Below are 13,889 nucleotides of genomic sequence, written 5' to 3'. Positions count from 1 at the left end.
GAGGAGCAGAGTGGTGGCATACTTTCTTGCATCACTGAATTCTTTCTTTGTCCTTTACACGTGATCCCTTGGCTGAGTATAAGATTATTGAGGCATGCCATTTTCTTCTCAAAGCTCAGTAGACTGTTTCATTTGCCTCTTGATATGAAAAATTTTAAAGTCTGAGATTAGCTACATTTTTATTTTCTTTTGTAAGTAACCTATTAACTCTACTATCAGCCCTTCAGATTTGTAGGAAAACTTTCCCAGAGATTCAGAATTCCTTTAATATATACTTCTTTAGAGAATGGTTGGAATTATGTGAGCCTTTTTGAGGAGAAAAACAAACTCAGATAATTTTCAGTGCCAAATTCTTCTATATATATTTTATTAGCTTTTCAGCTTTGTTAACTCCTGTCAGGCCCTCTGAAATGCCAACTTTTCGCAAAGTGGGTCTTTGCTCTATCTTTCACATTTTCATCTCCCCTCACATATCTCTTTGTCTTTTTCTCTCTTTATATCAGGGATCAACAAACTATTTCTGTAAAAAGCTAAATAAAAAGAATTTTAGTTCTATGGGCTGTTCACTCTCTGGAACAAATATGCAACTCTGCAGCACGTAAACCACCATAGACATTGCATAAGCAAATGAGTATAGCTGTGTTCCAATAAAACTTTATTTACAAAAACAAGCCACAGGCCAGATTTATGGCTGTGGTTTGCTGACTTCCGCTCTAAATTCCTGGAAGGACTCTCTCTCTCTCTCTCTCTCTCTCTCTCTCTCTCTTTCTTTCTTTTTTCTTTCTTCCCTCCCTCCCTCCCTCCCTCCCTCCCTCCCTCCCTCCCTCCCTCCCTCCCTCCCTCCCTCCCTCCCTCCTTTCTTTCCTTGCTTGCTTTTTCTATTTACTGATTTACTTTTCTGCTGTATAGATTCTAGTCTTTGGTCCCTTCAGTGAAGTATGGCCTGATGACTAAGGCTTAGGATGGCTGAGTTTAAATCTCTCAGCTTTTCCACTTACTAGTTTTTCAAGTTGGACAAGATATTTAACTGTTGTATATGCTTGTCTGTCATGTGCGCATGATAAAAGATCTTACTTGGAGAGTTGTGACAAAAGTTGACTGAGCTAATAAATGTCATGCACATAGAACAATGTCTGGGACTCTGTAAACATTTGGTAAGCTTTATCTATTATTGATTCTTTCATTATATATATATTTTTTCAGATCTCTTTTTAAACCTCAGGCTACATCTGAACTTGCTATGATAAAAGACATTTGTTTCTTAGGTTTAATATTTTCTATATTGTATCATACTTTAAAGAGAACATAGAGCTGATGCATTATAAACTTGCTTGAGTTTCCTGCAATAAATCCTCTTCTCAGCTATGCTTTTCACCTGCATTTTTATAAACACTGATTCCCACTTTTTCATACTTCACCTAGGCATGGTTTGTTTTGTTTTATGTTTGGTATTACTTAAGTAAGGGTCGAGCTCCCTCTCCCTGTTATTCCTGCTATTTCTAAAACAATCCTCTTGGATCTTAATTCAAAGGCCCCACGGACAGCAAAGCCTGTTCCAAAATTCCAGGTGAAGAGCAGGTACATGATGTACTCACCTTCGACTGGTCTCATAAGTTTTCCCTGCTCTCTATTCCAGTCTTTATGGATAAAATTTTGTTCTGGGATTATTGGAGAAATCTATGACTTTTCTTTTTTTGATGGATATAGAATGAGACTATTTAAAATCTGCTGTTCCCAGTGTGGATGCTGGATTTCTTGAGCTTCTGCTCTCTTCCTATCTCAGCACGCACTGTCTTCTTACCTTTGATTCTTATTCTTCTACATTAATTGGTGATGGGGAGTTTTAGCCTTTCAAATGTCTACAGAAGAGGAAGATACAAATGAGCAGATTGAGCGTTAATGCGGTGGTTCCAAGTGTCTCAGAAAATGCTCAAACAAGTAGGGGTCGCCATCAGTTCTTATAGTCAGTGGTGTAACCTCCTAGATGCTAAAGATGGGATCTACACACTGTTTCATTGGACATGTTTTCCTGTCTCCTCCTGCTGGCCATGTTGCTTTTTTCAGAGTTAACACATGAGTCACTGACCCATCTTTTCTTATTCACCTTTAAGGTAGAGAGTAAGCAATTTGTCTTTGAGGTAAGTTCATCTTCAGTGATACTGTAAACATTTAGTAGGTATCAGCTATTATTTTGGCTTATTTTTACACATATTTCTATAGCAGGTAGGGCCAGGCTTAATTGGGCAGAGCGCCATAATCACTTGGGAATTCCTATTAGATACAAAGTCTAATGGAAAGAGCGTGAGTTATAGAGTCAAATGGATCTAGGTTAGAATGCTGATCTTATCACTTTGCTGTGTGGCTTTGAACAATTCATTTCACCTCTCTGAGATTAATTCTTTTCAAATACAAAAGTTGGGATAACGGTATATACACTGGAGTTATTTTAATGATAAAGTAAAATATTATGTGTGAAAGGGCCCAAGCAGGGATGCTTATTAAATATTGTCAGTATTGCTACTTCTTTTGCCAAATGTTAGTATCTACAGATAGAGGGATATTTTGTTCAAATGTTTCTTTTGTACTTATTTCTTTTACTTCAAAGATTTTTTATTAAAAATATAGTTAGCATACAATATTATTTTAGTTTCAGGTGTACACAATAGTTATACAAAATTCATATAACTAAAGAAGTGATCACCATGATAAGTCTAGCAACTGTCTGACACTGTACCTCGCTATCACAATATTATTGACTCTATTCCCCGTGCTGTATATTATATCCCCATGACTCATTTGTTTTATACCTGGAAAATTGGACCACTTATTGCCCTTCACCTTTCCCCCCTTTTGAATTTTTCAATTACAGTTGACATTCAGTATTATTTGATATTAATTTTAGGTGTGCAGCATATGGTTACACATTTATATAACTTAAGAAGTGATCCGCCTGACTAGTCTAGTTCCCACCTGGCACTATACATAGTATTTACCATATTATTGACTATATTCCTTATGCTTCATTTACATCCCCATGACTATTTTATAACTACTAATTTGTACTACTTAATCTCTTCACCTCTTTCACCAGCCCCCCCAACCCCCTCCCATCTAGCATCCTGATAAATCTAGTACTCATCTGATGCCACGTAATTATAATAGCATTGACTGTAATCCTTATGCTGTACCCTACATGTCCATGAGTACTTTGTAACAACCAATTTGTACTTCATAATCCCTTCCCTCTTTTCACCCATCACCCCAACACCCCGCCCATGTGCAACTATCAAAATGTTCTTTGTATCTATGAGTCTGTCTCTGTTTTATTTGTTTATTTTGTTCTTCAGATTCCATATATAAGTGAAATCACATTGCATCTGTCTTTCTCTGTCTGATATACCCCACTCAGCACAGTTCCCTCGAGGTCTGTTTATGCCACCAAAGATGGCAAAAACTCATTTTGTTCCATGGCTGAGCAATATTCCATTGTATATCTGTACCACCTCCTCTTTATTCATTCTTCCATCAATGGACACCCAGGCTGCTTCCCCAGCTTGGCTATTGTAAATAATGCTGCAGTGACCATATGGATGCACATCTTCCTTCAAAGTAGTGTTTTGGGTTTCTTTGGATAAATACCAGGCAGTGGGATTACTGGGTCCTTCTTTGTCTCTTATTAGAGTCTTTGTTTTAAAGTCTGTTTTGTGTGGTGTCAGTATTTCTACCACAGCTTTTTTCTTTTTTCCCATTTCCATGAAGTAACTTTTTCCATCCCTTTATTTTCAGTCTGTGTATGTCTTTCAATCTGAAGTGAGCCTCCTGTAGTCTTGTAGGCAGCACATATAAGCGTTTTGTTTTCTTTTCCATTCAGCAATCCTATGTTTTTGATTGGAGCATTTAATTCACTTACATTGAAAGCAATTATTGATAGATATGTAGTTATTGCCATTGTATTATTTTTTCCATCTTAAAGAAGTCCCTCTAACATTCCTTGTGAACTCCTTTAGCTTTTTCTTGTCTGGGAAGCTCTTTATCTGTCCTTTGATTTTAAATGATAGCTTTGCTGGGTAGAGTAATCTTGGTTGGAGGTCCTTGTTTTTCATCACTTTGAATATTTCCTGCCAATCCCTTCTGGCTTGTGAAGTTTCTGTTGAAAAGTCAGCTGAGAATCTTATGGGAGCTCCCTTGTAGGTAACTCACTGATTTTCTCTTGCTGCTTTTAAGATTCTCTCTGTCTTTAACCTTTGCTATTCTAATTATAATGTGTCTTGGTGTGGGCCTGTTTGTGTTCATCTTTTTTGGGACTCTCTGTGCTGTCTAGCTTGTATGCCTATTTTATTCACCAGGTTAGGAACTTTTTCAGTTATTTTTTCAAGTAGATTCTCAATCCCTTGCTTTCTCTCTTCTCCGTCTGGTACCCCCTTGATGTGAATGTTGTTACACTTGATGTTGTCCCAGAAGTCTCTTAAACTATCCTCATTTTTTGGATTCTTTTTGCTGTTCTGTTTGGGTGTTTTCTACTACCTTGTCTTCCAAATTGCTGATTTGATTCTCTGCTTCATCTTGTCTGCTGGTGATTCCTTCTAGTGCATTCTTCATTTCAGTTATTGTACTCTTCACTTCTGACTGGTTCTTTGTTATGGTGTCTATGTCTTTTTAATGCTTGTAATCTTTTTGTTGAAGTTCTTACTAAGTTTCTTGAGCATCCTTATAACTAGTGTTTTGAACTCTGTCTCTGGTAGGTTGCTTGTCTCCATTTTGGTTAGTTTTTTTTCTGGAGTTTTCTCCTGTTCTTTCTTTTGAGACGTATTTCTTTGTTTTCTCATTTTGGCTGTCTGTATTTGTTTCTATGTATTAGGTAGGGCTACTATGTCTCCCATTCTTACCGGGTGGCCTTATGTAGTAGGTGTTCTGTGGGGCCCTGGCACAGTCTCCCTGGTCACCTGAGCCAGCTGCTCCAGGAGTGTCCCTTATGTATGTGGGTTGTCTGTGCTTTCCTGTTACAGTTTAGTCTTGCTTGCTATTGGTACATCAGTGGGTGATATTGACCCTGAGGCTGATTGGCTATGGGATTTGGCCACATTCACAGCTTGTGGGCTGCTGAGTGGGGAGCTTACCCCACTGAGTGGGATTCGTCCCTGTGAGCTCTGGTGCCTGTTGAGACTAACCTTTGTGTGTGACTCTTGTGGGACTAATTGGATGGTGCTCTGCAGCCAATCTCCAAGTATGTTGGTTCTGGGGCCTCTTGGGAGGGGCTCTGGTGCAGGCCCACATCAGCCACTGCCTGTGACTGGCTGGGGACTACCTGGTAGAAGCTACAAAGTGATCCCTGGTTGGTTGCTGCCTGTGCTATACCTGGAGGTGCATGGGGGAGGCCACACTGCGAACTGAGGATGGCTGCCAGTACCAGGCCTGGGGTAACTCCACAAAAAGCCAAGACACCTGGAGGCCTGTTGCCACCTGCCAGGTCCTATAAGGTTCAGCTGCTGATAAAGCCTCCAGCAGGGTGCAAATTGGGTGTGGCAGTCTCAGTGAGTCAGTAGGATGGAGCAGCAGAGCTTACCTGGCCAATCAGATTCAGATTTGGCCTGTGGGGGGTGGACTCAACACAGGAAAGATGGCGCCTGCTTGCAGGCTGCTCGGGAGAAGGGTCCCAGGCAGGGAAAATGGGGATTCTCCTTCCAGTCCTTGCGCTGAAGTTACACAACTCAGGCTCTCCCCATATGTCTCGAAACCCCAAGTCTCCACTGGAGCCCAAGGTGAGTGCCTTCGAATGACTGAATTTGTGCACGGGCCCTTTAAGAAGGCATCTGGGTTTTCCACAGCGTTCTGTCCCACCCAGATGGTTGAATCCCCACTGTTTTTCACAGCCAGATGTTGTGAGGGCTCCTGTTCCCGACCCCAGTACTCCAGCTGGGCAGGCTAATCTGGGGCTGGGGTCCTTTGCTCCTCCATGGGGAACTTCTGTGGCCGAGACGTCCCTCCCAGTTTTTATCTGCCACACAGAGGTTTGGGGCCAGCCTGGTGCCTGTCTCTGCCCCTCCTACCAGTCTCCACATGGTTTCTTCTTTACATCCTTAGTTTTAAAATTTCTGTTCAGCCAGATTTCAGATGGTTCTCCCAGTTGATTGTTCTATGATTTAGGTGTAATTTTGATGTTTTCATGAAAGGAAGCAAGCACAGTGTTTATCTACTGTTCCAACAACCCTCTCTCTCTTTTTTAAAATCTATAGATGTGACATAGATAAGGATCGATTATAATATGAAGACATTTGTTCATATATAAAGATCACTTGTTTAGACAAGACGATAACAAAAATATATTAGGCAAAACTGTATAGAATTGCTAGTATTTGATATTTTAATCGCTAACAGTGTTGATGTCATCTGGTTCAAACTAATGTAACATTTTAATGTTTATTTGTGTATTTATAGAACTGTTTTATTAACTGGATAAAATAACCTCGTTCACTTAAAAATCTGGAACACAGGGTTGTGCGAGACCTCAGACAACATTACATGTAGCGTGGATAAGAATTTGTTTTTGGATTTGATCGTGGAGATGAGTTTGAATACAACAAGGCCCTGGGTAGATGCATGATTCCTCTGAAATGAAGTTGCAGACGTATTTCTGGAAGTCCCTGACTGAGTGGACAAAATACAACCTGCATTTGAATTGAAGTGACCGGGTGACGTCCTTAACATCACCGAACTTCTTAGTCCTCACCTACTCACTAAATGTCACCACTTTGGCTTACTCGAAGGGCTGAGTGAAATAAAATATTCAAAGGCTCAGTTTAATGCCTGGTCTGAAGCGGGGACTCAGTAAATGGCAATGATACTACAGTATAATAGGTTTCGTTGTTTTAAGGATGGGGCTTTGTAGAAAAAGAGGAGCAGGCATTGTAGTGTCCTTAGATGCTACCCACCGAGTGACAAAATATTAGTGCCCAGTCCTGGGGAACTAAATGAGAGGTCCAGGCCCTTCTGTGATAGGTGAGGTCATGGCATTTTACAACTCTTTTTCCTATGAGGGTGGAGTTGAGGTTGTGGTAGATAGTTTTTAAGGTGATTCCCAGGGACCTGCACTGCCCGGTATTCACATCCTGTGTAATCGCCTCCACTTGCGTGTGGGCAGGCTGGTGAATCAGTCTAGCAAACAGAATATGACAAAAGTGATGGGATGTCACTTCTGGATTAGATTATGAGAGACAGATTCCCATCACACTCTCTCTGTCTCCCTCTCTTGTTTTCTTACCTGCATACATGTCAGAGCCAACCTGCCATATTGGGAGCTACTGTATGCAGATGCCCACAGGGCCAGGATCTGGGGACAACCTCCACCCAACAGCCAGTAAAGAGCTGAGGTCTTCAGCCCAACAGCCTCTAAGTTCCCGGGTCCCACCAATAACCACAGGAGTGAGCTTGCAAGGGATGCTTCTCCCCTTGGGTCTTCTGATGACTGCAGAAGCTGCTGCCATCTTGGTCATCTCCTGGACAGACCCTGAAACAGAACCCAGTTAAGATGTGTCTCTTCGTGACCTAGAGAAACTGTGAGATAATGAATATTGTTGTTTCAAGCCACTATGCTTTGGGATAATTTAATTTGTTGTACAGCTACAAGTAACTAATACAAAGTATCCATGGAAACAAAAATGATCCTTTTGTGCTGCTGTTAAGGTCTGAGTGCCTTGTATAGAGGCAGCCAGGGTAAAGGGTGGCTTTGAGACCTTCCTGTGGGCAGAAAGTGGTGTGGCAAATACTGGTAGTGGCCAAGAAAGGGGGTCTCACTGAGTGGTGGTTCCTGGGGCCTGGATTTCAAGTCTTGGCATATGAAGTAAATAATAGCAGATCAACATTGACTGATGTGTGGACCCTAAAGCTTTGTAACCCGTTTCCTCCATGGTGGACCTTGAAACTACTCCTCTCTGAGACACACACTTGGAAAAATCACGCATCTAGAGGAAGGAAGAGGACCATAAAAGCTCATCTTGGAAATGATGCCTCTAAGAGCACAATTCTCTTCAGTCAGGTGAATTCCCTGTGTCCTTCCTAGGTTTTCTGGTTTGTTGGTTGCCCATGTCCTTTGAATGACAGACGGTCCAGTGTTGTCTGACCTCCATGGAGACATGCCTGATTTGGTAGATCAGCCTTTTACCGTTTTCGTTGTGCATCACGTGTTAAACTTGCTTCTCAGGGGCCATGTGGCGCCGTGGAGAGAGAGGGGCTTGGGGCCCAACCAGCCTGGGATGTGGGCCTGGCCCTCGGGCTTACGTACTGGGCAATCTTGGGGAATTGGCTTAGTCCTTAGCATTCTGGAGTCCTCAGCTGGAAAAGGGAGGTGACCATACCTATTTCATAGGGTTGTTCTGAAAATAAACAAGACCAACTGAGTAGCGTGAGAGCCTGGGATATGCTAATTGTCCACTATCAATACACAGGTGGTTGCCGCGAGTGTCCATATTATTTTGACCTGATTGTCTGCACACAGGCCCTGGGGCAGGTGTGTGTGGGGTTACCCAGGTCCTTCCCTGGCTGATGAATGCTGCACTCACAAGCTCCCACCTCGGAGCGGAGGCTCAGCCCACGTGTCCAGCCCCAGGACAGACTCACGGGGGATGTCAGGCAGGCAGACCCACTGGGAGGCCTCGCTGTGTGACAGAGCCAGAGGCAGAGCCCAGGCTGTCGCCAGTGCAGGGGGAGAGGCTCCGGCTGGGAGCCAGGTGGGGCCGCCTCTCCTCCCAGTGGGCGCTCTGTGCCTGAGGCGCAGCCCGCCTGCCGAGGGGGGCTCCTTGCAAGCTGTCACTGCCTGTCGCACCAGTCTGGTCAGCCGTGTCTGCATATCCACCCAAGCACTAATCAGGGAACCTGCAATTGCTTCCTCCCTGTGCTCTTCTGAAGGCACATTGCACCTTTAAGAAAGGTATGAGGCTGGGAAAGAAGAGAGGAAACATCGTAAAGAGAAAGGTGGAGGGCTTATTTTATTTGAAAACTGCACATGCTTTTTCAGACATGAATGGCAGTGGTGGGGTCTTCTCCTGGAAGCTGTGTGTTTTCCCTGGCCACTGCTCCCCAGCCCTGGGCTGAGTGGGAAGGAGAACCGCACTCCTGCGGTGAAAATAGTTAGCCGGCCTGAACTGGGGCATGTAGGCGGCAGAGTGCTTGGGCAGGTAGGTGGTGCTTTTCACCACCATGTTCCAGGATAAATAAGTCAGAAGCCCTGGAACAGTCTTTGAAAGAGAGGAGCATGTATCCTCTCTTTGCAGCCAAATTTCTGAATAGCTGGAAGCATGTTGATGGTGCCACCATGGTGACACTGCAAGAAATTCCTGTTCATCCCAGTTGCAGTCATCATTATGGTGGCAAACACCCAGTTGGGGAGTCAGGCTCCGGCCCTGGAGAATAGTCGACGATCGCCTGTAGCATTTTGTTCCACTCCACCAGCATCCTAACTAGACAGCTTTAGTTTTAACATAAAATCCATATTCCAGACCTTTATGGAGGAGACATGCAAACTCCAGGGCTGGATTGCTAGCATCACAGAGCATTAGAATGAATTAAGGAGATTAAAGACTCTGGTAAGCTGTCGGAGTCCTTCCCCACCCCTATGTTTTCTACAAGGAGTTGTTTTAAAGGCGTGGGGCAAATTGCAAAAAGGGAGTGTTAAGAAGCAAACCAGTCATGCCACCCTCACTTTGAACCGAAGTCTGATTCCTTACCACATGCAAAATTACTTGGGGAGAGGTCTTTAAAGACACCGAGGGTGGGCGTACAGACATGTTCGGAGTGTCACAGTGTGCTTTCTTCCAAGGTGGGAACATGCATTGAGAGCCGTTCCTGCCCCTCGACGGATGGAAAGTCTCCCTTCGGTCCGGTGGTGTGACAAAACCCAAAGAGGGCGTCAGATGTGTGTGCTCTGGTGTTTGGAATTTAAGTAAAATCTGTAATTTTCCCCCTGCATTTCCTCAGAGAAATTAGCTATTCTATTCACTGCATAAATTTTCAGGTTTTGCTAGCACGACACTCAGGGTGTTGAATTTTTTATGACAAAAATGCTGTAATAATTGTTGAACAGATGTAAGTGTTGGAGACCGGGCTCTGGCAGACCTCAAGAAACCTCCATTAGCAATTTAACCCTGTCGTCGCTGTCGCTTGGTCCGCCGGGGCAGGAACAGTGTCGGATTGTTTCACTGGGCTGTGTGCGCAGAGGCAAAGAAAGAGTTTTCTGGAGAGCATGGGCGGTGCTTTAATGAGCTCTCTGCCCAGCCAGGGAGGAAGAACTCGGTGCATTCTAACCCCGAAATTACCATGGAACCAAGTTGTCTAGCTGGGTGATTAATAAACTAATTGAAATGAAGGGACACTTGTCATTGGTGAAGAGGCTTGTGAGCATAAGAGAGGACCAACAAAACAGCATCTCCTGGGGAGGAGGGAAGTGACAGTCTGTATTCGCTCTGGGCTCCGCCTGGTGCAGGCCAGCCCGGTCCCATTTGCACCTCAAAGCAAAGTCACATAGGGATCTCCCTCTATGCTGGCTGCCTACATAGAAGACAGCCACAGGGGACTTGCCGAGGACTTTGTCCACCAAGTGATGAAAGCCTGCAAAATGCCTCGGAATCAAAAGGTAAATCAAAAGAAAATGGCAGCCCCCAAGATGAGGTGGCGGTGACAGCCCGTCAGCGTGGAGCCACCCGACAGGCCTGGTGGCAAGTGCAGAGGCTGCCAAGAGAACCGCCTGAGGAGGCTGCCACTAAGACAGATGTCATGCAGGAGAGAGCGCTTCCGTTGCTTTTGGTGGGGCCTGATGGAGCAGGAAGTGGTACTACACGTGCCACTTAAGAGAATAATAATACCAAGAAAAGAAGGGGTTGTTAAGGGGACAGACAGGGGAGAGAGGCTGGAGAGAGAGAGAGAGAGAGAGAGAGAGAGAGAGAGAGAGAGAGACAGAGAGAGAGACAGAGAGAGAGACAGAGAGAGAGAGAGAGAGAGAGAGAGAGAAATGAAAAGGTCTTTCACAATATTTGGTAAAGGAGGAATTGAATTAATGGCCATCCTGAGCTGGTGTGTGTGTGTGTACATGTGTGCACCCACGTGCATCTTTAGTGTAAGGATTTAGTTTTCCTTGAGGGGCTTCGGACAGCTTGGGACATATTGTGGTGGAGGAGGTGACAGCTCTGCCTTTCCTGAGAGGAGGAGCAGCCACAAGGCAAAGGAGGTCACGGACCCTGGTTTTGAGGAAGCCTCCTTGCTGCTTTCCTAGCCACTGACTTTGAGTTTCTTGCCAATATTGGGTTACCCAACATACAGACTGGACCCCGGCTTGGAGTGCTAGCAGAACAGGAGCAATGGAGACAGATAGAGGCAGGATGAGGAGACTCTCCACAGGTGCTTTCCTGTGACTGCCTGTGACGTTAGTGATGGACGGGCCGTGAACTTCAGCACCGGGGCCCAGAAGTTTCCAGGATACTCAGACCCCCAAGCCCTGAAAGTAATCCTTGCTCTTTTTCATGTGCATTTCAAACTCAAATTAATATGCAAACAGAACAGCAAGAGTGTCCAGTGTGATAACTGTGATATGTTTTTTAGATATCAAATTCTTCGAAAACTTGCTTCTGACTATGGGGAGAGGCGTCTTCTGGTTGCCTGCGTCCTAAACAGGTGTTTGGTCTGCCCTTTGGGAACTCAGTCCCAGTCTGTGTATGAAAAATCAACTTTGTTTTTTGAGGCCTAAGACGAGATTAACTTCGGTCTAGGAAGTGATTGTAGATAGGCTCTTAGCCATACATGTATAATTTGGCTATAAAATGCAACATGTTGGTTTGACCATAGAAATTCACTGTTTTAAAATCTCAAAAAACAACAAAAAAAAGCGTTTGAGAGTAAGGCAGTCAGTGTCACAAAGATCAGTATGTAGTGGCCAGGTGTTGGCGGTGAGAGAATTTGGCATTTTATTTTTTTCTGCCATCCCTTTCCCGAGGTCCATTTGCAGTCAGAGGATCTATTGGTTTGGCAGCATGAAGATGGTTCTGGTGTTTCCGCCATTGCCTCCTTTTTGCATATGCTTCCAGAGGAACTGTCTCTCTCCATTGGGGATTTGTTGAAAACTCTCATATGCATAACTATGTTATGAGTCCTTTAGGGCAGCGAGAACGGGCATGGCCCAGCCTGGTAGGATGCCTTTGGTAAGAATCTATCTTGGGTCCACGTAAAGCCTTCACCGGCGGGTGTGTGACCCGTCGCATCTCCAAGGCTTCATTTCACTATGTATGAAATGTCACAGTTGTCCTCCCCACAGCAGTAGGCCCAAGGATGAAACAGTACAGGAAGCTGACATTGCAGTGAGCTACTTGGTGAGCGCTTCATAAATACATATTGCATTGAGCGTCACAAAACAATTAGGTGCTAGTAATGGAACCCACAGAACGGGTTCTATGTAGAATTTATGGCACACTTAATTTAAGTGTAATTGTATACCTCGCATCATAAATTATGTGCCGTGGGGTTCTGACATGCACTTCTATTATCTCACTAAGATTTGCTGTCTAAAGGAATGATCTTTCTGGGCCAGTCCAGATGTTTCTCCTGTTTTCATCCACAGTCTGCTGGTTTTCTTTATTGTTGCACTTTGTTTTGTTTTTAGATGCTATACATCAGTCTGTGCTTGGAGAGCCATTTTTGCTCACATCAAGGTTCATTACTAAGAGCAGATGTCCTCAATCTACAATTATTCAATTCAGAGTTTGAGTACTTTCCTTCCCAAATATATATAAAGGAGATTGCTTTCTTCCAGTGCTCTCGGTCCTGATTCATGACCCTTATTTCTAGGTTGCCATTATTGTGTTAAATGAATTCCTATAGCAAACCACCATCATGTTCTTGGTTGACCAAGATGAGGCCCAAATTAATTCAGGATAAATCTCTCCGTCTCTTGAGTTCATGCCATAAGCCGGGCATTGTGTTGAGCTTTACATACGTATTTGGTTCATGGAGTGTCTTTGAGGCAGACACCATTAATTTTCTCCCCAGTCTCCTGTCCCTTGCTTTATTCCTGCCAGGAGAAGCCTGGTTTGTAATGGCATCAAAGTACACAGCTTACGACTCGTTTGCCCAGGCTCCTAGAGATGAGAACTGTGGCTTGCCCAGTTTTTCCGTTCTTCTTGTTAGACCACAATGCGTGTCTCTTTTCAGCCTCTGGGTTGGTTTTTCTTGGGTCAAGTGGCCACCAACCCAGTGGTTGCCATCTCTAGTATGGCCTTCATACCAGAACCACTTGATTGGGACCAGTTCTCGTCCCTAATTTTGTTGAGACTCTATCCTATCCCATGGCTTTATCTCAATTAACTGACGTGCCAAGATTTTTAAGTAGATAACATTGTTTCTACCTTATAGCTGAAGAAACAGAGACCTTCTGATTCGTGACATTCACTTTACTAGTGAATGGTGATGCCAGGCCTCTCCTTGGATCTCTCTGAATCCTGATGGTTTTTCCCCCCTTGTTACCATTGTCTTGGCAGAATCCCTTGGGCCGGACCAGATTGGATGAGAAGGAACTGTCCGTGCAAAGAGGATGGAGGACGGGAAAACAAACTAGGTGAGAAAATCTACTTAAGTTGAAGAGACGTGGGAGAAAAAGGGTTTGCCCAAATTATCCAGAGCCAGGGAGCAGGGCGGACCAGGCTGGTCTACAACCCTATGGATGGTTTCAGAATCCTTAAAACTGAGCAAGGGGCAGCCTTTTCTGGACCCCTCAGTCCATGCTCACTGTACACTTGCCACTCGTAGACCCAGGCAGAAAGTGGCAGAAGAAAAGTCAGCGGACTCTGTGGGCATGAGAGAGCATGCTCTTGGTCACAGAGGAGCCCTGAGCTTACAGCTCTCGGCTGGAGCTG

General features: G+C 44.3%; 1 long non-coding RNA gene across 1 annotated transcript in view; it reads left to right on the top strand.

Annotated features, from left to right (window-relative positions):
* Positions 1-13,461: 13,461 nt before the first annotated feature.
* The window catches only part of LOC141570808 (uncharacterized), a 105,655-nt gene continuing 105,227 nt past the window's right edge, over positions 13,462-13,889 (top strand). The window contains exon 1 of the long non-coding RNA XR_012495261.1: positions 13,462-13,591. This is a non-coding gene — a long non-coding RNA (uncharacterized LOC141570808). The remainder of the gene's footprint in view (positions 13,592-13,889) is intronic.

This window comes from Rhinolophus sinicus, linkage group LG03 (genome assembly GCF_036562045.2).
Source record: "Rhinolophus sinicus isolate RSC01 linkage group LG03, ASM3656204v1, whole genome shotgun sequence".
Classification (NCBI taxonomy): Eukaryota; Metazoa; Chordata; class Mammalia; order Chiroptera; family Rhinolophidae; genus Rhinolophus; species Rhinolophus sinicus.
The sequence above is the reverse complement of the archived record's forward strand: the minus strand, read 5'-3'. Positions and strand labels throughout refer to the sequence as shown.